We start from the raw sequence: 23,513 nt of genomic DNA on the forward strand, positions 1-23,513 counted from the left end.
GAGAGAGAGACAGAGAGAGAGACACAGAGAGAGAGAGCCTGTGGTATGTTGAATTATCCTTCTTAACAATTAGTTTTTCTTGTACTGCAGATCATGCTTTTTCCTGGTGCTTTGCTATTGCTTGGTAGGTGGAGGGTGCCGGTGTGCTTTGCTGCAATAATTATGGAAAGGGGACTGTCAATACTTTGCTGCCACTTGTGCGTCAGGGGGTGCCATTAGGGTGACGCTTTCAGGTTCTTTCCTTTTACTTTCTCTCATCATTTGTCGTACGCTCCTGTTTCTCTGGATGTCTGTGAAGAACAAGAATTTGATGTTGTATATTGTATAGCTTCTCAGATATTAAATGGAATGCACCTGGGAGGAGGCGATAGCAGCGCGCCGTGTGCGCGCAGCCCTCTGGAGAAAATGATGTCATATCTGTTAAATAGGGGCCGTGGACAATTCTGATTTGATGGAGACAGACGTGAAAGCACAGAGGAACATCTGAAGAAATTTCTGAAACGCAGGTTTGCTGCCGCTGTTACTGGGCGATCGAGAATCATCCGAGGGAGGGCCCTAAAATCCCCGGCTTTGCCTGCTGTTGACAACAGACATTGAGGTCGAAACGTTCGGATAGAGATGGTGCTCGAAGTTTTTGGATGACTTAGAGTCTGACTGTGGTCGGGTATGGCAGGGAGAGTGTTTCTTCCTTCTCCCGTCTACGTGAGATGCGGGACATTTGAGAGACTTTGTACTTTTTACTGTGCCATGGCCTGTTCTTCATCAAGTTATGGTATTGTTGCACTGTTGTAACTATATGTTATAATGATGTGGTTTTGTCGGTTTTTTTCAGTCTTGGTCTGTCCTGTGTTTTGTAATATCACACCGGAGGAAATATTGTATCATTTCTTAATGAATGCATTACTAAATGACAATAAAAGAGGACTGCGTGTCTTCATAATCTAAAAAAAAAATGAACTACCGACTTAAATTTTGTAGTTTCCCAAGAAACTAAGGTAAAACTCAAGTCTAGCTAGGCTCTTCTTCACTCTGACAATGATCTGCAGTGGCGCCGATGCAAGTTTTGCCTTCGGATTTATTTCCCTTCGATTCTGCTCATTGAACCGTTTTTCTTCTTACATTACACTAAGTATAATCACTCCATACAATACATAAAATGTGCAATTAACCAGGAGGATATTAATCTCCTGGTTTAGATGTCAGTCTTTTCTTCTCCATATCAATCGGTGTTCCTGATAGAATGGTGCAAGTGTTAACAGCGGACATGAAATGAAACCGAACACTACCAAAGACACGATGATATGGTTTGACGTATATGCTTTTTGGTCAATGTCAGAATAATCCTGCGAGGAGACATGATCAAGTCTTCAGCTCTTCTCTGAAATTAGTGTGGGTAAGTGCTTAAATACCGATGTTTGCACGGGAAGTGATGTGCGTGACTAGGTTTCCCATCTGTTCAATGACACCTGCACAACAGGTGATGTCAGGAAATGAATACATGGAGAAAAAGGGGCTAAAACAATTCCCAGATGCTGTCAGACTGAGGAACATGAAGTTGCCCGATAGAGTAAAGAGCAATATTATGGATTGTCTTCCGCTTACAATGTCCAGTTCATGAGAATTCACATTCCCGTAATTCCGGAATCCTTTTTCCAATTTTCTGGCCACCAAGAAATGCCTAATCTTCATCCAGTGTATAGAAATATTAAAACAAATTCACAAAATGACCAAAGATAACTTTTAGTCCCATGAATGCGGCAAATGCTGCAAAGCACATGGCATCCAGATTAAATTCAAAATCCATTAAATATTTCCAATTAATGGCGGAGGTTGAAATAAAAACAGATCGGGAATGTTCTTCAAAGAAATCGGGGACTCTCTTTCTGTTACAAGGATTGTCACAGTTCTTGCTGTTCATAAGTAAATTATTAATGAGCTTTTTATAATCAGTGTCTTCTGTCTTACTTGCCAAACCCGTGACGCCCTCCTTCGTAACAGCACCTTGGATCAATCTTTCAACAATGAGTTCTACAGGACCCATCCGGATCAGCTACGGCCGTCGGAGACCGGCCATGGAGGGTGGGGGACTTGGGGTTTCTATCAGGCCTCCTTACGCTGACATATCCCTTTCTCCACCCAGCTGATAGGATTTACCAGCCACTCGTTTCATACACATGGTCTGCAGCCTATTTAACCCCAGTTCTCCAACACCATCCTTGTTCAGTCATCGAACAAGTCTGCCTCAACCAGGAGTTTCTGGCTTTCAATCGACCTGCATAAGGTTTACTTGTTGCAAATGGCGTTTAATTTCCCTTGTCCCTTGCTTTATGGCTTCTGATGTTATTCTGTTTTATTATTTTGCGATCTGTTATGAAGTTATCGTTCCCCGCTTAATCTGCTCCGCTGCTCTGATTTTGGCTCAAGCCTCCTCTGCATTTCCTGACAGACTAAACGGCAAGCGTGTTAAATAGAGAAGACATCTATCCGGTGATATCACAGCCATCTTTGAAATGACGTTAATTATATTCCATGAAATGACATGAAATGTTTACACTTGATTTGAACAGTAGTGGAGCAGAATCTAGGAGGATAAATGCTCCCGCTAATAGATCTTTTTGAATGACACACACAACGTCTCAGAACATGTATGAAAATGTAACATGGCAGATATGATCATATTTAACGTAGAAGAAAATTGCAATTAGAGAAAGAACGGAATACGAGGTAGTCGTTGTTTTACAATCTTGACCTTTAAAGGAAATAGCAAATTTGTCAACAATCACAATTGTGTTTACCTGTTATGTCTAAAAATGGGTAATGAAAACTAGTGGCAGGAAAATAGAGTGGCTTTAGCATAAGTGTGCTTTGGCGGGTTTATCTGTCGGCAAGTGGTTTCTCTCCAGATATTTTTGATTTACACACAAAATGTATCAGAGCATGTACAAAAGCATATCATGGCAGATATGTTCACATTTGACATGGAATGAAGAATGCAATATGTCGTTTTTTCTGTTACGAGCTTTAAAGGAAATAGCAAACACAAAATACTCTGCAGATGCTGGGGTCAAAGCAACATGCACAACACACTGGAGGAACTCAGCAGGTCGGGCAGCATCCATGGAAGTGAACAGTCAACGTTCTGGGCCGAGACTCTTCGTCAGGACGGAAATAGCAAATCTGTCAAAAATCTGATTTTTGTTCGCCTGTTATGTCTGAAAGTTGGTAACGAAAACTGATGGCAGGAACACATAGTAGCATAAGAATAAATGTGCTTTTGCGAGTTTAGCTGTCGGCAAGTGGGTTCTCTCTCATATTCAAGCCTAATGCAATCCATCTTCCCTTGATTTGCTTCAAGCGGCTTATGAGTAGATTACATCCTGATAAATTTGTACTTACACGGACGTCAACACTTCCACAGTGCGTTATGTCATTGTAATTGCATGCAGCTGTTGAATCAGAAAGGAAAAATAAATGGATTTAGAATATTTTCTTCACATCAGAACTCGTACATGATCCTACACAGCAGTGGTAAAAAAAAAAGGTTCCGAAGTATGGCACCTGATGCTACTCCCTAGCGTGCAAAGAGGTAAGGTGAAAGGACAGGTTTTATCCAGATGCATCAGTCCCATGCTTCCAACTGATGTTGTACATATTGACAAGCAAAACAACTTCATTTGTAAACGTTGTGATGTTGCATCATTTGCCCTCCATGAAAGATAACAGAAATCCAACTGCCGCAAGTGCCCCGAATCGGAAACGAAGCACAACTCAGCTACAGAATCTCAGATGATATTAATGTTCCAGTTCTTAAAGTAAATAGTATTAGTAAACGGATGTAGAAATGGCGGCCCAAGCTGTTTGTACCATCTAAGCTATCCTCATTTGCCCCCTTTTCGACCTTACCCCGTTAAGTCATTCCTATCAATGGACTGTCCAATTACATTTTGAATGTTCTTAAAGTGTGTACCTCAGAATCATCCTCAGGTACCTCTTTACCCACTTACTTGGTCAAAGTGGTCCCGCCACTTCCTATTAAATCTCTCTTGCCACTTTAAATCAACCTCCATTAGTAAATGATTCTCTCAACTGTTTCTCACTGGTAGGTCTGCAGAGACAACAGTATTATTAGTCTCAAACACGAGGAATTCTGCAGATGCTGGAATTTCAAGCAACACACATCAAAGTTGCTGGTGAACGCAGCAGGCCAGGCAGCATCTCTGGGAAGAGGTACAGTCGACGTTTCAGGCCGAGACCCTTCGTCAGGACTAACTGAAGGAAGAGCTAGTAAGAGATTTGAAAGTGGGAAGGGGAGCGGGGAGATCCAAAATGATAGGAGAAGGCAGGAGGGGGAGGGATGGAGCCAAGAGCTGGACAGGTGATTGGCAAAAGGGGTATGAGAGGATCATGGGACAGGAGGTCCGGGAAGAAAGACAAGGGGGAGGGGGACCCAGAGGATGGACAAGGGGTATAGTCAGCAGGACAGAGGGAGAAAAAGTATTATTACTCTGGTCAGTGATGGGCCTGGATTACCAATGTCGTCATCATCATGATCAGCAGTGACGTTGTCAATGTGTCTGCAGTAATTCATCTGGAAAAGCAGCAATTGAAATATTCTTCATGACAGGAAACCGCAGTAAAGTTCGGTTGTACAATATTAAGCTCTACTATCATTGCACAGTCATTGATTCAATGAAAACACTTCTTGATTCCCAGACCATTACTTCTAGCCACTGATACAAGCGGCATATGTTTATGCAACCACCGATTCTGTTTCCATGGATCCGCATACGAGTCCAGATTGGAATTTGAACGGATTGGTCAACACTATGTTTGTGAGAGGATTTCATTGTAAGTGTACTAAATTCCGTCCAGTCTTACAAATGAAAATTTGTGTCCGATTCTGGGAAATGGCAGGAGGAAATGGCAAAGAGCTGAACAAGGATGATATCTCTCCCACCTGTTTTCATCTCTCACCTTCTAGAGCGTGTCCATATTCATCCGGTTGTGTTTCAGGTTACCGCTCTGTCATGGTCCGGTCCATGAAGTCCGGATTCTGGTTCACAGTCCGGTCCATTGTTCCTTATTCCAAGTTTTCTGGTTTTCCCTTTTTCTGCTGGGTTCTCTAATTGAGGCAGGTGATTCATATTTTGGGCTGGCGACATAAATAGCTTCTTGGTTCAGCTTCAGTTGCTGGATTGTTTCTGTCCAAACCCCCGTTGGGATCCCTTCCTCCTGAAGCCTTGACCTGCAACCAGTGTCTGAAGCCTTGCCTCGCCTGAAGCCTCGCCTCGCCTCGCCTGTAACACTCGCCTGCAAGCTTCCCCTGCACTGGTGTCAATTTCAACCGCCGGAGCAAGATAAGGAACTGTCTATCGTTGTTTTGAACTGTCTCTGCGTCCATGCCTTTGCTAGGTAGGTCTGGCCGTTTGCTGCTACCTTGTGTTGCCAACCGTCTCTTTGTGCTGTCGCCTCCACTGGGTAGGTCCGGCCGTTTGCCGCTACTTTCAGTGAGGATCTGTCTTTCAGTGTTCTGTGTATGAATTCTGGCCCTATGTCCTGTTTCCAAGGAGGGGTCCCGGGTCTGTGTTCCATGTTCCTGTCTCTCAATATTATCAAGGCTCTATGCTCTGTGTTCTTATCTCACCCTCAACCAAGGCTCTGCGTTCCTCTCTCTCCCTCGACCAAATCAAGACTTCATGTTCTCGCCCAGCCCAGGAGTACCTCGTCCAGCCCGGTGCTGAAGTTCCCTCGTCCTGTGCTGGAGGCTCTCGTCCTGCCCTTGAACCTCATCCTGTCCAAGACACGTCCAAGAACCTCGTCCTGTCCAAGCCACTTCCAAGAACTTTGTTCTGTCCAAGCCACGTCGAAGAAACTCGTCCTGTCCAAGCCACGTCCGAGAACCTCATCCTGTCCAAGCCAAAGCTTTGTGCTCTCGTCCTGTCCATGTGCCTCGGCCTATGCAGGAGTTCCATGTCATGTTCTGTAGCCAAGTCTTGTCCTCGCCTACTTCCGGAGCCCGAGCCCGAGACAAGACCCAGGTTCTGGTTCCTTGTCCAGTCTCTGGCTCGAAATCCGAACCCAAGCCTCATCATGTCCTCCCCTCGAAGAACCCAAGCCATGAAGAAACCAAGCCATGTCCAAACCTGTAGCCACGTCATGTCCTCGTCTAGATCCGGGGTTCGAGCCCGAGTAAAGACCTAGGTTCTGGATCCTTGTTCAGTCTCTGGCTCGGAGTCCCAGCCCAGGTTCCTAGTTCCCAGTTCCTTGTCCTGATCCCACTCGCCTAGCCAATGTCCTAGCTGAAGTCTGTGTTCTTGTCCCAGCTCTCCAGACAAGACCTGTTCCTAGTACTTCATTGTCTGTGTCTTGCATTTGGGTCTGCTCTCGCCCCCCCCCGCCCCCCCCAATTATGACATGCTCATCCTGCAGAGACCTCATTCTGCTCCTTACAAAATCTTTCTTAAAAACTATCTCAATTTTATTGTACACAAACGTATAGCTGAGCATATCTCGTAATTCTGCATATCTCACCTTGACTGTAATTAATCTGACTAGTGATGTGCAATAATTCTACACCAATGAATCCCGGGTAGATTGGTAAAATGAGTTTCAAACTGCCTTGCAACAGGATGCATGGATTCACTCTCGAGCCTTGCTCTGTGACTCAACTCCTAAAATGATGAGGAATGTTGATGCCATCCAGCAAAGGACCCCGCTTCATCACATTTCTTTCTGCAGTGTGTACCATGTACAGTACCTGTCCAGGCAGCACCTCCAGCGTCTGAACATTGACTAAAGTTGCAGGGAAACTCGCCATCTCAGAGTCTCCGCTTTAATCAGAAACCTGCTTTGCCAAGAAATATATCTCCATCCGTCACTGTTATTCTCTACCTCTTCCCATTCGCTACTTGAAAGGCCGCAATCCTAAAAATCTTTCACATCGGAGGAGCAATTGGAGACAGATAATAAATGATACCTTGGTAGCAACACAAATATAACAGAAGTCAACAAAACTAGTATGAGCGTTGATGTGTTGATCAATGAATGGATGTATTGATTAATAGCGCAGTGGACAATGTAATGGCGGAGTAGGTATTGAAATGAATTGCTGTCGGGACAAATGGCAACTGTTCAGAAGTTACTGATAGAAAGCAATTTACAAGTAAAGGTGAATCACACGGTGAGACTAGCGCAGTCAGACTCACAAATAGTATTAAAGTGTGAAAAGGAAAAGTGTCTTCTCAAAGAGCCGAGGGCCACGCATGAGTACGAGTTCCACAATGGATACAGAGTGGTGAGTCAGCCTACAGTGATAATCCAAGTTCCGCACATCACGCATCGATACCAGCTCCACGATGGATACTGAGAGCCCAGTCATCCTCCAGTGATACCAGTTCCACACATCGATACCAGTTCCAAGAAGGATACAGAGAAGCGAGTCATCCTCCAGTTAGCCGCGGGCTGCACATCGATACCAGTTCCACGATTATTACAGACGTGGGACTTTCTGCAAGCAACCGAGGGCCGCAGAGAAAGGTGAGACTTTGTTCTCCCTACAAGCCGAGGGCCGATCATCGTTACGAGTTCCAGAATAGGCACAGAGTAGTTTGTACTACAAAAGCAGAAGGAAATGAGATTGAAAGGTGAGCTTGAACACGGCCTCTATTCTGCACAGACTTAGATTGGTGACGAAGTGGAAAATGAGAAGACACTGAATGGGGAAATGGGACAGAGATAGTCATGAAGTCACAGATTATTACTATAGAGAAGCAGGCTCTTCCGTCCATCTAGATCATTGCTCTGTGGTTCCGCCTCGCCATATTTATCTGCACCCTCCGTCCCTCTTTCATGCACGTACCTACACAACCTCCACTGAAGTGATACAATTGAATCCGCATCTACCAGTTACACTTGCAGTTCCTTCCACACTCACTCTACCCTCAAAGGGAGTAACGTCTACTACATACACTTCTTGCATATGTCAACTTTCTCCCCAAGCCTATGAACTCTAGTTGTAGACTCTTAGAACATAGAAATCTACAGCATATTACAGGATCTTCGGTCCACAATGCTGTGCCAGATATGTAACCTACTCTAGGCACTCCCCAGACTTTCCCCAGCGCATTGCCTTCTATTTTTCTGAGCTCCATGTACCTGTCTAAAAAGCTCTTAAAATACCCAATTGTATCCACTTTCACCACTGCCGCCGGCACTGCATTCCATGCACACACCACTCTCTGTGTGAAAAACTTACCCTTGGCATCCTCTCTGTACCTAGTTCCAAGCACCTTTAAACTATACTTCCTCGTGTTAGCCATTTCAGCCCTGGGGGTAAAATAGAACCTTTGACTATCGACACGATCAATGCCTCTCATTGTTTTATACACCTCTATCATGTCACCTCTCATCCTCCATCACTGCAGGGAGAAAAGGCCAAGTACACTCAACCTGTTCTCCTCACGTACGCTCTCCAAACCAGGAAACTTCATTGTAAATCTCCTCTGCATTCTCTCTGTAGTATCCACGCAGCCTCTCTATAGTGTGTATATTATAGACCTTGAGTGGGGAAAATCTGCGTCAATTCACCCTGTTCATTTCCCGAACTCTGTCCTTCAATTTATCGCTGCACTCTTTGAAGCTTATTGATATTTCAAAACTGTAAGTAGGTGACCAGAACAGCCCACAATATTCTACCTACAGCCTCAGGAACGTATTGTACAGCTTCAACATAACGTCTTAACTCGTGTACTCCCTGATCTGATTGTGAAGGTCAACGTGATCAGAGCTCAATACGAGCCGATCTGCCCGTGACGCCGCTTTCCTGGAATTGCTGATCTCTATCGCCAGGTCTCGTTTTAAATACTGCACACTAAAGTCCAGAAATCCAATATGTGCATCCTACCTGCTGTATCTTTCCTCACAATGCAGAACACCCCATACTTGTTTGTATTAAATGTTATCGGTCATTTTTCAACCCATTTCCCGCCAGTCAACATCAAGTTACAAACTTGGATAGAATTCCTGGTTAGACCAACGCCCCTGACCTAGGAGTCGTCCGTAATTCTTCTGATTCTGTTAACTACATCGATCTCTGAGTCATTAACATAAAGATAAATAACAATGGGCCTAACACCAATCCCTGCAGTACACTTGTCACAGTCAAAGAATGAACCATCCACTCTCTGCTAATCCAGAAATGAACGTTCGCCAATCCGTCCATAAGCCGGAGATAAATTCGTGTGCGTGTGTAACTTTTTTATTATCAAAGGTCCCTGGAATATTGCTTTTGGTATTTTATATGCTTAGAATACCATACGTACAACGTGTTTTTTGATACATGTCATCAGGTGATACTGTGACTTTTGTCGTTCAAATGACTCGAAATGACTAGCACAAGCGACAGAAAAAAATGAACCTATCCTCTCCTTCAATAAAGTGTACTCCATTCCACCCGCCAAGCTAATGCCACGCCCTCAATGTCAGAAGCGAATGTGCTCCGCTGAATGGGACAAAATAAATTATTTGAAGTTGATTGTCCATGTTGATTGTTCAGGATCATTGTCTACATTAGAAACAACACTGATCAGAAAATGTCCCGTTTCAGCAGCTGACGTCAGATGACTTGGAAAGTACATAATAACTTGCAATGTTCATAATATGTTTTGTTTAAAAGTTATTAACTTGTAACATCCCTTGGAGATACGAATTCATGGCACAGTGACAAGAGTAAGAAAAACACTTTAATGTAAGTGTTTGTGTAACCAGTTGTCCCTCATACGAATGATGTGATAACCACACTAATTGCTCAGTGGAATTACTCTGAATTGCATATAACTGTAAAACCGATCACCAGTCCATATGACCAGTTGGAACATTCCGTACAACTGAATGCTGCTGCTGACAGAATATGGGATACCCAGCGATTTACTACATCGCGGTCGTTTTCTATCCTGCAATTGTAGCGATCGGTATCCCTGGCAAGGTACTGGAGCTGGTCACTCTGTGTACGGTACCATCATCATTTCGCTTTTGTTCGGTTGCAATGTTTGGACTTTTACTGAGCACAGATGCTACCTTTGTCTGAAATGTGTTTCCAGAATTGAGGATTCAAGCATCTGATTGTTTCTTTACTCAGTTTCTATATCTTTTTCTATGTGATGCTTTTTTTAATTTCTTTTGTCAATTACGTCGGTGCCGATATTGCCAGAGTTCCATAGTTTCAACTTGCTCGGTTTTCTGAGCCGACAATAGTCGCTTTTCCAGATCGGAAGCTGTTTCAACTGCCCGGACAGTCGAATATCGATACTCAGGTTTATTCTTTCATAAACCACTAAATTATATCTTAGGCAATAAATCTCATGATTTTACTACAAATAATCCCTTCGGCTATTTCACCTCAAATAATGGAAATGGTGTTGTTTATGGAGTGATTGACCTTCACCAGTACGTGAGTCATGGAAATGAGATGCCCAGCTCTAAATTGTCGGAAAGTCACCAACCCCCTGCTAATTCTGTCTATTATTGTCCAGTCGGAGTACACGGACAGAGTGCACAAAAATTGAAGTTGGGCTTTTCACTTCCAAAAAAAAAAAAAATCATATCCTTCATTGTATGGAAAGAATTGTGTGCATTCAGACATTTGCAGCTAACGATAATTTTGTGTTGATTTTTTTGTTTGCTCTCCAAATTTCTCGTAGTTAATTTAATGGCGATTGTGATCCTAGGTCAGGGAAAATGCGGACTCTCCAGATGCATCACCCGCTACCTGGTTGGAATGGCAACAGCAGATCTGATGGCAATTATAGTTTTCGCTTTTGTGGAACAGACCAACCATATCTACATTTATTCCAGATCCCTGCTCATCACTCCTGTATGCGCTCTGACACTTGCTTTTATGGTCGTGACGAGGGACTGTTCTGTTTGGTTTACGGTCAGTTTTAGCTTTGATCATTTCATCGCAATATGTTGTCGAAAGCTCGAGGAACGATACTGCACTGAGAGAACAGCAACGGTGATTATGGTGACTGTGGTTTTAGTGAGTTGGGGGAAAAGTGTCTCGCTTTACTTTACTGTTGAACCCTACATCACCATTCACAACATGCCATGGCATTGCGCCCTCACATAGGAATATGCTACTTTACCCGTGTGGAAAGGAATCGAAATACTAGATAGTATTTTAACACCGTTGCTACCAATCGGCTTAATTCTTATCTTCAATGGGTTAATAGTAAGACATATAATTGTGGCAAATAGAGTCCACAGAGGGCTTTCCGCCGTGGTGGAAACCCGCTGAAAATCGATGATTATATTGTTTTCAATTTCAGCTAATTTCGTATTATTTTGGATGCCCTATGCAGTTCATTCCCTGAAATGGCAAGAAGAAGATTACTATTACCTGGACAAATATTTAAGTTCCCCGGTATATATACTACAGCAATTTGGGTACATGTTGCAAACTCTCAATGTGTGCACCAATACTTGTATCTATACACTGACACACAGGAAATTCAGCCAAGAGCTGAAGGATGGAATGAAGTATGTTTTTACATTAAATGGCCGTCTGTGTAGGTAACGTTCTCTCCAATTACAATTCAACGGAGTTTTAGAATAAAACAGTTTAAAAAATCAGTAGGCTTGGCAAATATGTCATAAACTCAAACAATCATGTGCCTGGTCATCCTGAAATGAATAAATTCCAAACTATGGCAGAGGATACAATAATCCGGGAAACTTTATGCAGCATAAAAGCCAGGAGCAACAGGCCCCGGGACAGCTTCATCCAGCAGGCCATCAAACTGATTAACTCAAGCTGATTTGAGTGTTTTTTCTGTGTTACATTGACTGTTCTATTTATTATAAATTATTATAAATTACTAGGATTGCACATTGCGTATTTAGAAGGAGACGTAACCTAACGATTTTTACTTATTCTTATGTGAAGGATGTAAGAAATAAAGTCAATTCAATCGCAAGGGGAGGAATGACTTCAGACTTTTCGGGGTTCAGATGTTTCAAAATGCTCGCAGTCGGGTAAAACAGAGTAAAGGGAAAGCCTTTTACACAGAGGGAGCTTGTGATGGTATCACAGCTGCGAAAATGGAGGGCACTGTGGTAGTATTGTATGTTGTTACGTAACCGGCAAATATGAATATCAATCGAGACAGGTTATATAAAAACAACCAAACATTTATTAAACACGGATAAACAATGAAAAAACAAACGAAAACCTTAACCGGAAGTTAACAACTATGCAGCTGTTCAACAAATCGTCACTCGGCACTGGTTCTTAAAGCGTTAAATATGAAAACAGTTCTTAAAGTGGTAAAGTCAAATACAGCTCTTAAACTGATAAATTTGAAAGTCCAGCAGATTTATACGTTCAATTGGGAGAGACTTCTCTGGAGAAGGATTTCTTCATGGACGCGACTTTCTTGTTGGTTCTGTCCAAAGGATTCACGATGTAGGAAATAAACGGCTTAAGACAACGGACCTTAGTTTCTAGAAAGCAAACCCCGCATGAATGTCCTTGCTCTTTTCGTAAGAGTTATCTTTGATGCAGGTCGCTACTTCTTCAACGAAGACTCAATAAGGTCGATCCTTTGTTAAACTGTAGGACGATACCAACTTCTCTTAATCCTTCGGGTCCTGTACTTCGATAAAGTCTTCACTCTCCAGTACTGCTGGAAAAAGGTACATCAGCAAATCTAGCAAAAATTGCCAGTCCAGCACTATTGTACCTTGCAACAGAACGTAACACTCCATTTTAAATATGAAACTGTGTCATAAAAACAAATATGCAACAGAAACAGAGACAGAGCTGCACGTTCTAGCTAGAAAACTAAAAACTAAAAAACTAACTGCGTCATCTGAGGTCCTCCCTTATCTACCCGTGGTGAACATGTCATCACCTGACCTCACATCGGCGGGAAAATTACATCAGGTGACCTCCAAAAGACCATTACATCATTCTCACAAAAAAAGTCACAGATCTCCTTGAGGTATGTAAAACCTCCCTCCAAAAAAAATTTGGTCTCAAGGAACAAAATTTTAACAAGTAATAATTTACACAAAAAAATACAAAGGTATAAAATTTACAACGTACATAATATATACAGACTTATCTTTCAGCACTTTACAAACTAATATAGAGTAGGAGAGTTACAAATGTTAATATACCACTCCATAAAACAAATTTTCATTGTGCACTTAACATCTAGATAGACAATCAGCGATCACATTATCTTTACCCTTAATATGAGTGATCAAAATATTTTACTCCTGTAACATTAAACCGTGTTACTAAATTGGAGTTTAATTTCCTTAACCCTTTTCCTTAACAGTCACAGTGGCATGACCAAATTCACTTTTAGCTAACTTAATAGTTAAGTTAGCTTTTGAAAGTCTCTCAAATAGTTTCTCCACCGGAGTAATATGTGCTTTCCATGTAGTATTTCCTTTAACTAAATCATCAGTATAGGCATCTGTATATTTTAATCCCTGAATCACGCTATTAATCATCCTCTGAAAAGTACCTGGTGCATTCTTCATCCCAAATGGAAGAACTTTATATTCATATAACCCAGATGGGGTTACAAATGGAGATATCTGTCTACATCTATCCGTCAATGGAACACACAAATAATCTTTTAACAAATCAATTTTTGTAAGGAATTTGGCCTGTCCCACTTTCTCCGCACAATCATCTACCCTGGGATTGGATACGCATCAGTTTTTTGTCACAGCATTGACCTGCCTATAATCTGTACAAAACCTAATACTATTGTCTGGCTTAGGCACCATAACACACGATGAACTCCAATTCAAATTAGAATGTCTAATATTTAGATTATGAAGACACGTGGTCCTCTTTTATTGTCATTTAGTAATACATGCATTAAGAAATTATACAATATTTCCTCCGGTGTGATATCACAAAACACAGGACAGACCAAGACTGAAAAAACTGACCAAACCACATAATTATAACATATAGTTACAACAGTGCAAGAATACCATAACTTGATGAAGAAGTCCATGAGCACAGTAAAAGTTCAAAATCTCTCAAATGTCCCACATCTCACGCAGACGGGAAAAGGAAGAACTCTCCCTGCCATACCGACCACAGTCCGACTCTGAGTCATCCGAAAACTTCGAGCTCCGATCAGCTCTCCGACACAGAGTTCTCTAACATATACATAATTTCTTGTTAAGCAAGTTCACTTTTTTCCCTGTTCACTCGATACCGATGTTGTTTTATGGGTTTTGCATCTCCAATATCTACATCATGTGTAGCTACGGTGGTTCTTCTAGGACCACCTGGAAATAAATCTCTACATTTTAAAATTAACTGTTTCATCTGCTCTCTCTGCTCTGTCTGTAAATGAACTAATTTTTCATCAATATTTTCTGGAATTTTTGAATTTAGTAACGTGGCTGGAATAATGTTGGGTTTAAAATGAGTTTCAGATGAATCATCCATTAAGTTTTTAATCAGACTCATTATTGATCACAACAGACATAGCAGCAGTCTCTCGCATAAGATGGTTTTATCATATTTATATGACATAGCTATGTTGTCTTTCTTTGATCTGGGGTTTTTACCACCTAATCCACATCATTTATCTTAGATTTAATCTCATAAGGACCATGAAATTTAGCTTGTAATGGGTTTGTTTGCAATGGGAAAAGAACCAACACCTTATCCCCAGCCTTAAATGACTTCATCCTAGCTTCCTTATCATACCAAGTCTTCATCTTCTCTTAAGCTAATTTTAAATTTTCCTTGACCAAGCTACAAGCTTTATATAATCTTTCTTTAAATTTTAAAACATAATCTAGCAAATTAGTGTGTACCTCTTTAATAATCCACTGTTCCTTCAACAAGGCCAAAGGTCCTCGAACTCTATGCCCAAACACCAGTTCAAAGGACTAAAACCTAATGATTCCTGTACTGCCTCTCATACTACAAAAAGTAGTAAATGTATACCTTCATCCTAGTCCTTTTCATTTTCCACACAATATGTCCTAATCATAGGTTTTTTAATGTGGAATGAAATCGCTTCAAGGCTCCTTGTGATTCTGGATGATAGGCTGATGAAATAATCTGTTTTGCTCCCAGCTTATAAACCAACTGCTGAAACAATTCCGACATAAAATTACTACCTTGATCCGATTGTGTTTCCTTAGGCAACACAAAATAAGTAAAAAAAAAGAGCCTTTGTCACAGTTTTGGCTGTTATATTCCTAAGAGTTACTGCCTCTGGAAACCTAGACGCTGTGCACATGATAGTTAACAAATACTGATATCCAGTTTTAGTTTTTGGCAAAGGATCTACACACTCTACAATGATTTTTGAGAACGGCTCACCAGCTACTGGAATTGGTTGCAGTGGGGCCACTGGAGTAACCTGATTAGGTTTACCCACAATTTGACACGTATGACACGTTCTACAAAATGTCGCCACATCTTGTCTTAAACTAGGCCAATAAAAATGTTTGGGAACTTTGTTCGTAGTTTTCTTTACACCTAAATGACCACCCAAAGGAATACTATGAGGCATAGTTAAAAACTCACTGCGATAAATTTTAGAAACTACTATCTTATGATTAACCTTCCATTCCTCGCTAGCAGGAATTGCAGGCGATCTCCACTTTCTCATTAATACTCCCTTTTCAACATAATATCCTACTGGTACTTTTTCAATTTCACTATCTGGAAGAGTTTGTTCTTTTTATTTAACTATCTCAGGATCTCTACCCTGCTCTGCTGTCATCTCCTTCCGAGATAAAGACAAATCCTCCTGGTCAGACTTACCACCAAAATCCTGATCAAATAATGTAGGTAAGGAAGTTTCTGATACATCCTCAAAATTCGAATCTTCATTTGAACAGTCATGGGTAACAACCTCATCCTGTACATCAATCTTTTTAGCCATAGCTCTTGTTACAACACAGGAAGGATCTGTGTTAGAATCCCTCTGTGGTTCCTCAGAATTTGGATTTATTGTCATATGCCTTTAATTACACTTTGTAACATCACTGGCCATTGCTCTTTTGGCCACCCTAAACTCAGAGCAACAATTTTGAAATGCTGGAAATATTTGTCCACTTCAGCTTCATTAAATGGAGGAGCCAAAATAACCTCACGACTAGCAATAAACTGTTTCTTAGAACCAGAAGACTGATTTACGGACTTTAATTTCTCCATCTCTAGCTCAAATTTCCTCTGGTTTTCAGCTTCTCTTTCTTTAAATTCCCTTATTTTATGGGCCTTTCTAGCCACGAATTCCTTCTGTTTATTTTCAGTTTCTAACCGACATCTTTCCAAATCAGCTTCTAATTGCTTTAACTTTATTTGTTCAAGATGTAACTGCATTTCCAGATTCCTCATTGGAAACCTATCTAACACCTCATCATCAAACGTTTTCATAGTAATATAATACTCAGCGATTTTTCTTTGTATTAAAGCCTTTGTAGCATTCTTCCTAATTCCCTTAATATCCAACCGCCTAGCAATCTCCAATTCCTCAGGTTTTCTCGCATTCACTAAAGACCCCGGTTCAGGCGTGTCCATAAACTCATCAACATTCATTGTTGCCGAATACCACTCACACACCAATCAAACTAAAAAAAATCGGGTATTTCCCTTCTCCAAATCAGAATGGCAATTACCAGCACTTAAACTCAAAATCGGAACATCTCCTGGCCGAGCCCCCACAAATCATGTTACATAACCGGCAACAATGAATATCAATCGAGACAGGTTATATAAAAACAACCAAACATTTATTAAGCACGGATAAACAATAAAAAAACAAACGATATCCTTAACTGGAAGTTCACCGCTATGCACCCATTCAACAAATTGTCACTCGGCACTGGTTCTTAAAGCGTTAAATGCGAAAACGTTTCTTAAAGCGGTAAAGTCAAAAACAATTCTTAAAATGGTAAATTCGAAAGTCCAACAGATTTATACGTTCAATTGGGAGAGACTTCTCTGGAGAAGGACTTCTTCATAGACGCGACTTTCCTGTTGGTTCTGTCCAAAGGATTCACGATGCAGGAAATAAACAGCTTAAAACAACTGACCTCAATTTCCAGAGAGCAAATCCCACTTGAACTTCCTTACTCTTTTGGCAAGAGTTATCTATGATGTAGGTCGCCACTTCTTCAACGAAGACTCAATAAGGTCGATCCTTTGTTAAACTGTAGGACGATACCAACTTCTCTTAATCCTTCGGGTCCTGTACTTCGATAAAGTCTTCACTCTCCAGTACTGCTGGAAAAAGGTACATCAGCAAATCTAGCAAAAATTGCCAGTCCAGCACTATTATACCTTGCAACAGAACGTAACACTCCGTTTTAAATATGAAACTGCGTCATAAAAACAAATACGCAACAGAAACAGAGACACATCAACGTTCTGTGCTGGAAAACAAAAAACTAAAAACTAACTGCGTCATCTGAGGTCTTCCCTTATCTACCCGTGGTGAACATGTCATCACGTGACCTCACATCGGCGGGAAAATTACATCAGGTGACCTCCAAAAGACCATTACATCATTCTCACAAAAAAAAGTCACAGATCTCCTTGAGGTATGTAACAATGTTAATAGACCGTGAGTTGGACAGTATTATGTACCGAGCTTACATCACCAAAACGAAAACAACACACAGACAGTGACAGATCGGGAGATAGATTTTGCACAGGTGCTTATATTAACACGGCTGTTGTCACAGGCAACTTCAACTTCACTGATATTCATCGGCAATTCCTCTGTTTAAAAGGTTTGGATGTGACAGAATTTCTCAGTTGTGTACAGGAAGGAGACCTGGCCCAAGTAGCGGGCAGGCGTACTATTGAACAGTCGATCCTGTGCTAATATTAGGAAGTGAAATTGGTCAGGTAATTGATGTCTCCGCGTGTTAGCATTTCAGAACGATAGAGCACAGCTATTCGACATACCTTACACTAGGATAGCAGCAGACAATATGGAATGTACTTAATTGATACTATTGGGTAGGAACGTGGGAGCCGAATTAGGGAAGCGACTTGTTCCTTCAAATGCATAAGAGAAATATGGAGATTGTTAATGGAGCCCTTGATTGGGGTCCAGCATGGGTTTGTTTCATTGAGGCGGGGATCGGATGGCTCCGTAAAGTAATGTTGGTTGATAAGAGATGTGCAACACCTCTTCAAGAAGCAAGAAATCTTCTTAAGGTTTTGGAAGAAAGGATCAGACAGGGCTATGGAAAGTCACAGTGTAGCCAGGAGGGATATAACTACGGCCTTAGAGGAATTAAAAGCGGATATGAGAGGGCATGGGAGAGCCGCATTAAGGTAGGTGAAAAACAGGAAGATAACGAGTGAGAGTGGGAGAGATCAGCGACAAAAGAGGAAACGTGTCTGGACTGCAAGGACGCAGTGAAAGTACTTTATGATACTTTGCTTCGGTATTGACCAGTGAGTGAGACCTTGATGACTGTGGACACAGCGAAAAAAGGCAGGTGAGCTGAGGCATGCAGAAGCTTAGAATTACGACCTGGCAACTGGGAATACATGAATATAAACCATGTCCCGGTAGAAGATATGCAATCCAGGTAATTGGAGAAAGTGAGCGAAGATATCGCTGCGCTTTTGGACATGACACTTGCGTCATCGCTGTCCACAGAAGTAGTGCGGGAGGATGGGAGAATGGCAAATGTTATTTCTTTGTGCAGAAAATGTAATAGGGATAGTCTTGGATAGGACCCTGGTCAGACATCACTTGGAGTACTGCTCTTAGTTCTGGTCGCCCCACTACAGGAAGGATGTGGAGCGATTTAACATTTTAAAGTAGGTTTGAAATTTTGCAGGACACGGTATTTGCTCCGGATGTTTGTCTGGATGGGAACATTTGAGATGTCCGCTCCGGTGAAACCACAACACATCCTCAGCTCTGCGACAATAGCCTCGAACCGCTAATTCTCCCGTTGCGCCGTCTACGTCATCCACGAACCTACTTATGTTTAAATCGGTTTATGCTTTCCTGAAAATTATATATCATTTAAACTAATTCTTCTTTCTTTAATTTACTATTGTCAAGATCGAAATGCAACATGCTGCTGCTAGAAGAGCGAATGTTCATGGTACTTACACCCACATACATGCCCATGACAATAAACTTCAACACGAATTGAAAAGTTGAGTCTCAATTTCATCCCAAACACTGGAGCCCAAACGATGTTTCTGCCCAGGATTGAACTGGGGACCTTTCGCGTGTGAAGCGTACGTGATAACCACTACACCCCAGTAACTGTGCAAAGCTCTCAATACTCTGCGCTATTGAGCAATGACCCGAGGCACCCGCTCCCCACCCTGCTCTGCAATACAGCAATAAGAACAAAACATTGCTCACCGTTCCTCTTCGATTTCAGTGACAATTATTACATTTATGCGACATATACAGTTACATGCATTAACAATTTCCAGTGGGGTGCTGGTCAGGGTGAGACATGTAACAGGTAACTGAACTATGTTGCTTATATACAGCAAGGAATTCAAACAGCAAACACAAGGAAATCTGCAGATGCTGGAATTTCGAGCAACACACATAAAAGTTGCTGGTGAACACAGCAGGCCAGGCAGCATCTCCAGGAAGAGGTACAATCGGCGTTTCGGGCCGAAACCCTTCGTCAGGACTAACTGAAAGAAGAGCTAGTAAGAGATTTGAAAGTGGGAGGGGAAGGGGGAGATGCAAAATGACAGGAGAAGACAGGAGGGGGTGGGTTAATAAATAACGGATATATAAATATAAATAAATGTGTATATATATATATATTCTTTTTCTCTCTCTCCTTTTTCTCCCTCTGTCCCTCTCACTATACCTTTTGCCCATCCTCTGGGTTCCCCCCCTCCCCCTTTTCTATCTCCCCGGACCTCCTGTCCCATGATCTTCTCATATCCCTTTTGCCAATCAACTGTCCAGCTCTTGGCTCCATCCCTCCCCCTCCTGTCTTCTCCTATCATTTTGGATCTCCCCTCCCCCTCCCACTTTCAAATCTCTTACTACCTCTTCCTTCAGTTAGTTCTGACGAAAGGTCTCGCCCGAAACTTCGACTGTACCTCTTGCTGGAGATGCTGCCTGGCCTGCTGTGTTCTCCAGCAACTTTTAGGAATTAAAACAGTTTCGGTATTTTAATCTATCTTTCATCAGTCTCCACGGGGCGGCGCTCCAGTTTACGTGCTAAACTCAACGGCGCCTTTAAGATTTCTCACTCTGTCTCTCTCGTCCGTTCCCTTCACCTCAGATTACAAGTTAATTGAAGCAAGTGACTGAACAATGTGCCGATGCATTTATAGACAACAGGACGCGTTACAAGCCGGAGTTACTTGTGAGTTGATACCAGTTGTAGAGTAATGAATCATGGCTAATCGTCACGCCGAATCCCCACTAACACCAGACACACCATCACACTGATATTTCATTAATGATCATGCTCCAATCTGATCCGTCGGACGGCAACCAGACAAGGACATGAACGGCCAATTAAACGACCTATTGTGAAGAAAAATTATATTGGGAACAACAACCTTCAGGCAAGTAGATCACATCAAAGGTCGCAGTGGAGGGATCGCATTGCAGCTAGAGGGATCTTACCGTTGGAAACGGAAGCTCAGCACGTTAGTAGGATCGGGGGAGGTGTCCTCTCCTTAACAGAGGCTTGGTGAACAGGGAACATGTGAAAATTATTTTATAATTCTTTCCTTAAATAATGGAGCTTCATGTTGAGAGAGAGGGATAGAGATATCAGCATCTCGATACCATTTCTGGCCATTGAGCCTACGATTAATATCTCTTTTGTTCGCGTGGGCCTGAAACAATTCGGCGGTGCAAGTAAACTTTGAGCTTAATCGACAGCACAATGAACCAAGGTGAGGTGCAATTAAAGCGTTTCTGAAGCATGGCTTCAGGAAAGGTCGGGTTCGTTGCTTCACCACTTGGTTAATTGAATTGAGAAGACAGGAATGTGGGGGACACATGATGCCTTGATTCAACAAGGAAACCACCTGTTCAGACGTGTTCAACAAAGGGAAGTGAGGCTACGCGTGTTGAACGAAAGAACGAAACAGGGAGAATGCGTGTAGCCCTGTGGGCACTTGCCTTTTAGTGAATAAGGGTGGATTTCCTGCAACGCTTGTAAGCTCACGCTCTCTTTGCTCAGATCAAAGTCAAAGGTGCATCGCTTCGAAGTTAAATGCAAGTACTAAGCAGGGTGTCTGACGAGCACAATATTATATGTAACATTTCAGTTGAATGCTCATCTGAGAAATGGCCAGTCACCTGGGCGTTGCAAGCATTAAAATCACAAGTGCTCTAGGTGAGGCTCGAACTCACAGCCTCGGCATTTCTCCGCCGTGTACTGCCATATAAGTACCGCGCGCTAACCGATTGCGCCACTAGAGCCCAGCGCTGCAAACACTTGGTTGTAAATATCTGGAAAGCAAAACTGGAAGAAATTCCAATATCATGGAGCAAACAGCACAGAAATATACGTGAAAAGTCCGTTCGGCCCACAGTGTATTGCCGTGGCATCTAAACAGCAAATCAAAGATACTCAAACTCTAATCCCTCCTTCCTACCATGTCCATATCCCTCGATCTTCCTGACATCCATGTGGATATCGAGTCATCAAAAGTGCGCATCAAATACCGCCTATAAATTTGCTGATGATGCAAACATTGTAGGTAGAATCTCAGATGGAGAAGAGAGGGCCTACGGGACTGAGATATGCCAACTAGTGGAGTGGTGTCGCAGCAACAACCTGGCACTGAACGACAGAAAGACGAAAGAGCTGAGTGTGGACTTCAGGAAGGACAAGACGAAGGAACACATTCCAATCCTCATAGAGGGATCAGAAGTGGAGACAGTGAGCAGTTTCAGGTTCCTGGGTGTCAAGATCTCTGAGGACTTATCCTGGTCACCACAGATCGATGCAGTTCTAAAGAAGGCAAGAAAACGTCTGTACTTCATCGGGAGTTTGAAGAGATTCGGTATGTCAACCAATGCACTGAAAAGCTTCCATAGATGTACATTGGGAAGCATTCTGACAGACTGCATCGCTGTCTGGTACGGGGAGTGGGGCTACTGCACACAACCGAAAGAAGCTGCAGAGGTTTGTAAAATTTATTCCTCTCCATCGTGGATACTAGCCTACGAAGTACACAGGACATCTTCCAGGAGAAGTGCCTCAGAAAGCTTAAGGACATGCCCTTTTCTCACTGTTACCATCAGATAGGAGGCACAGAAGCCTGAAGGTACACACTCAGCGATTCAGAAACAGGTTCCTCCTCTCTGTCATCCGATTTCTAAATGGGCATTGAAACCATAAACACTACGTCAATTTTCAAATATATATTATTTCCGCTTTTTTACACGATTTTTAATCTATTCGATATATGGATACTATCATTGATTTACTTATTTATTATTTTTTTTCTTCGATATTATGTATTACTCTGAACTGCTGCTGCTAAGTTACAAAATTTCACGACACATGCCGGCGATAATAAACCCGATTCTCTTTCTGAATTCTGATTCTGATCTCTTTAAAGCCTCTAATGTTTTTGTTTCTACCACCGTACCGGGCAGTGCACTCCAGGCATCCACCACTCTGATCAAAAAAGCTTGACCTTGACATCTCCCCAGAATCTACCTCCTCCCATCCTCAATGCATGGCATCTGGTATTAGTTACTTCAACCCTGGGAAACCGACACACCCTGTCTACTCTAACTCTTCACCTTATAATCTTCTAAACCTCTACTAGATCTCCCCTCAGCTCCCGGTGCTCCAGAGAAAACAAACCATGTTAATCCAACCTTCCATAAACACACATACCCTTTAAACCCGGCAGCATCCAGGTAAACCTCCTCTTCAACCTCTTCAAAGCCTGAACTTCCTTCCTACAGTAGGGCGACCAGAATTGTATGCAATACTCCAGAAATAGCCTAATCAGAGTTTTATAAATTTGCAACATAACCCGTTCATTTTTGAACTTAAGGCTTCGACTAATAAGAGCAAGTTTTATCTTATAAAAGCAAGGTTGATCGATGAACCTCCTTATCGATCTTCGCTTTCAGCGCAAGCGGGTATAACTTAAGGTTAAATGAACATTTATTATCAAATTATACAAATCTTCTTCTAATTCGGTTGGAAATGAAACCAAGAGGGAAACAAAAGGCAGCAGGATGATCAACGCACATATCCCCCACTGCAGACGGAGATTAAATTCCTGATATCAGTGGATTCAGCATTAATCGGGAACTCGGGATCAACCGCGTGGACAAATATTCCGTAGATTGAGCAGCCAAACTCAGTGTGTTTATTGTTATAATGTTTCTCGTTGTGAACAATGAAAGTACAGTAGCCTCGGCCGGCAAATGTCCAATTAAATCGTCGCGTCATTGCATTACGTCAGAATGAAACAAAGAAAGTCAACACATTACGCGACATCCTCTGAAACCTACACTTCC

The 23,513-nt window shown here is 42.1% G+C and overlaps 1 protein-coding gene and 1 non-coding gene across 2 annotated transcripts in view; one reads left to right on the forward strand and one right to left on the reverse strand.

Moving 5' to 3' along the window:
• Positions 1 to 23,513, forward strand: part of LOC140207134 (uncharacterized) — a 174,884-nt gene that overhangs the window by 94,223 nt on the left and 57,148 nt on the right. The gene's annotated exons all lie outside the window — the stretch shown is intronic.
• On the reverse strand, positions 21,353 to 21,446 carry trnai-uau (transfer RNA isoleucine (anticodon UAU)). The gene is made up of 2 exons: positions 21,409 to 21,446; positions 21,353 to 21,388 (listed from the first exon to the last, which is right to left on the reverse strand). It is a non-coding gene; the product is annotated as a tRNA-Ile (tRNA).

This window comes from Mobula birostris, chromosome 13 (assembly GCF_030028105.1).
Source record: "Mobula birostris isolate sMobBir1 chromosome 13, sMobBir1.hap1, whole genome shotgun sequence".
NCBI classification, from domain to species: domain Eukaryota; kingdom Metazoa; phylum Chordata; class Chondrichthyes; order Myliobatiformes; family Myliobatidae; genus Mobula; species Mobula birostris.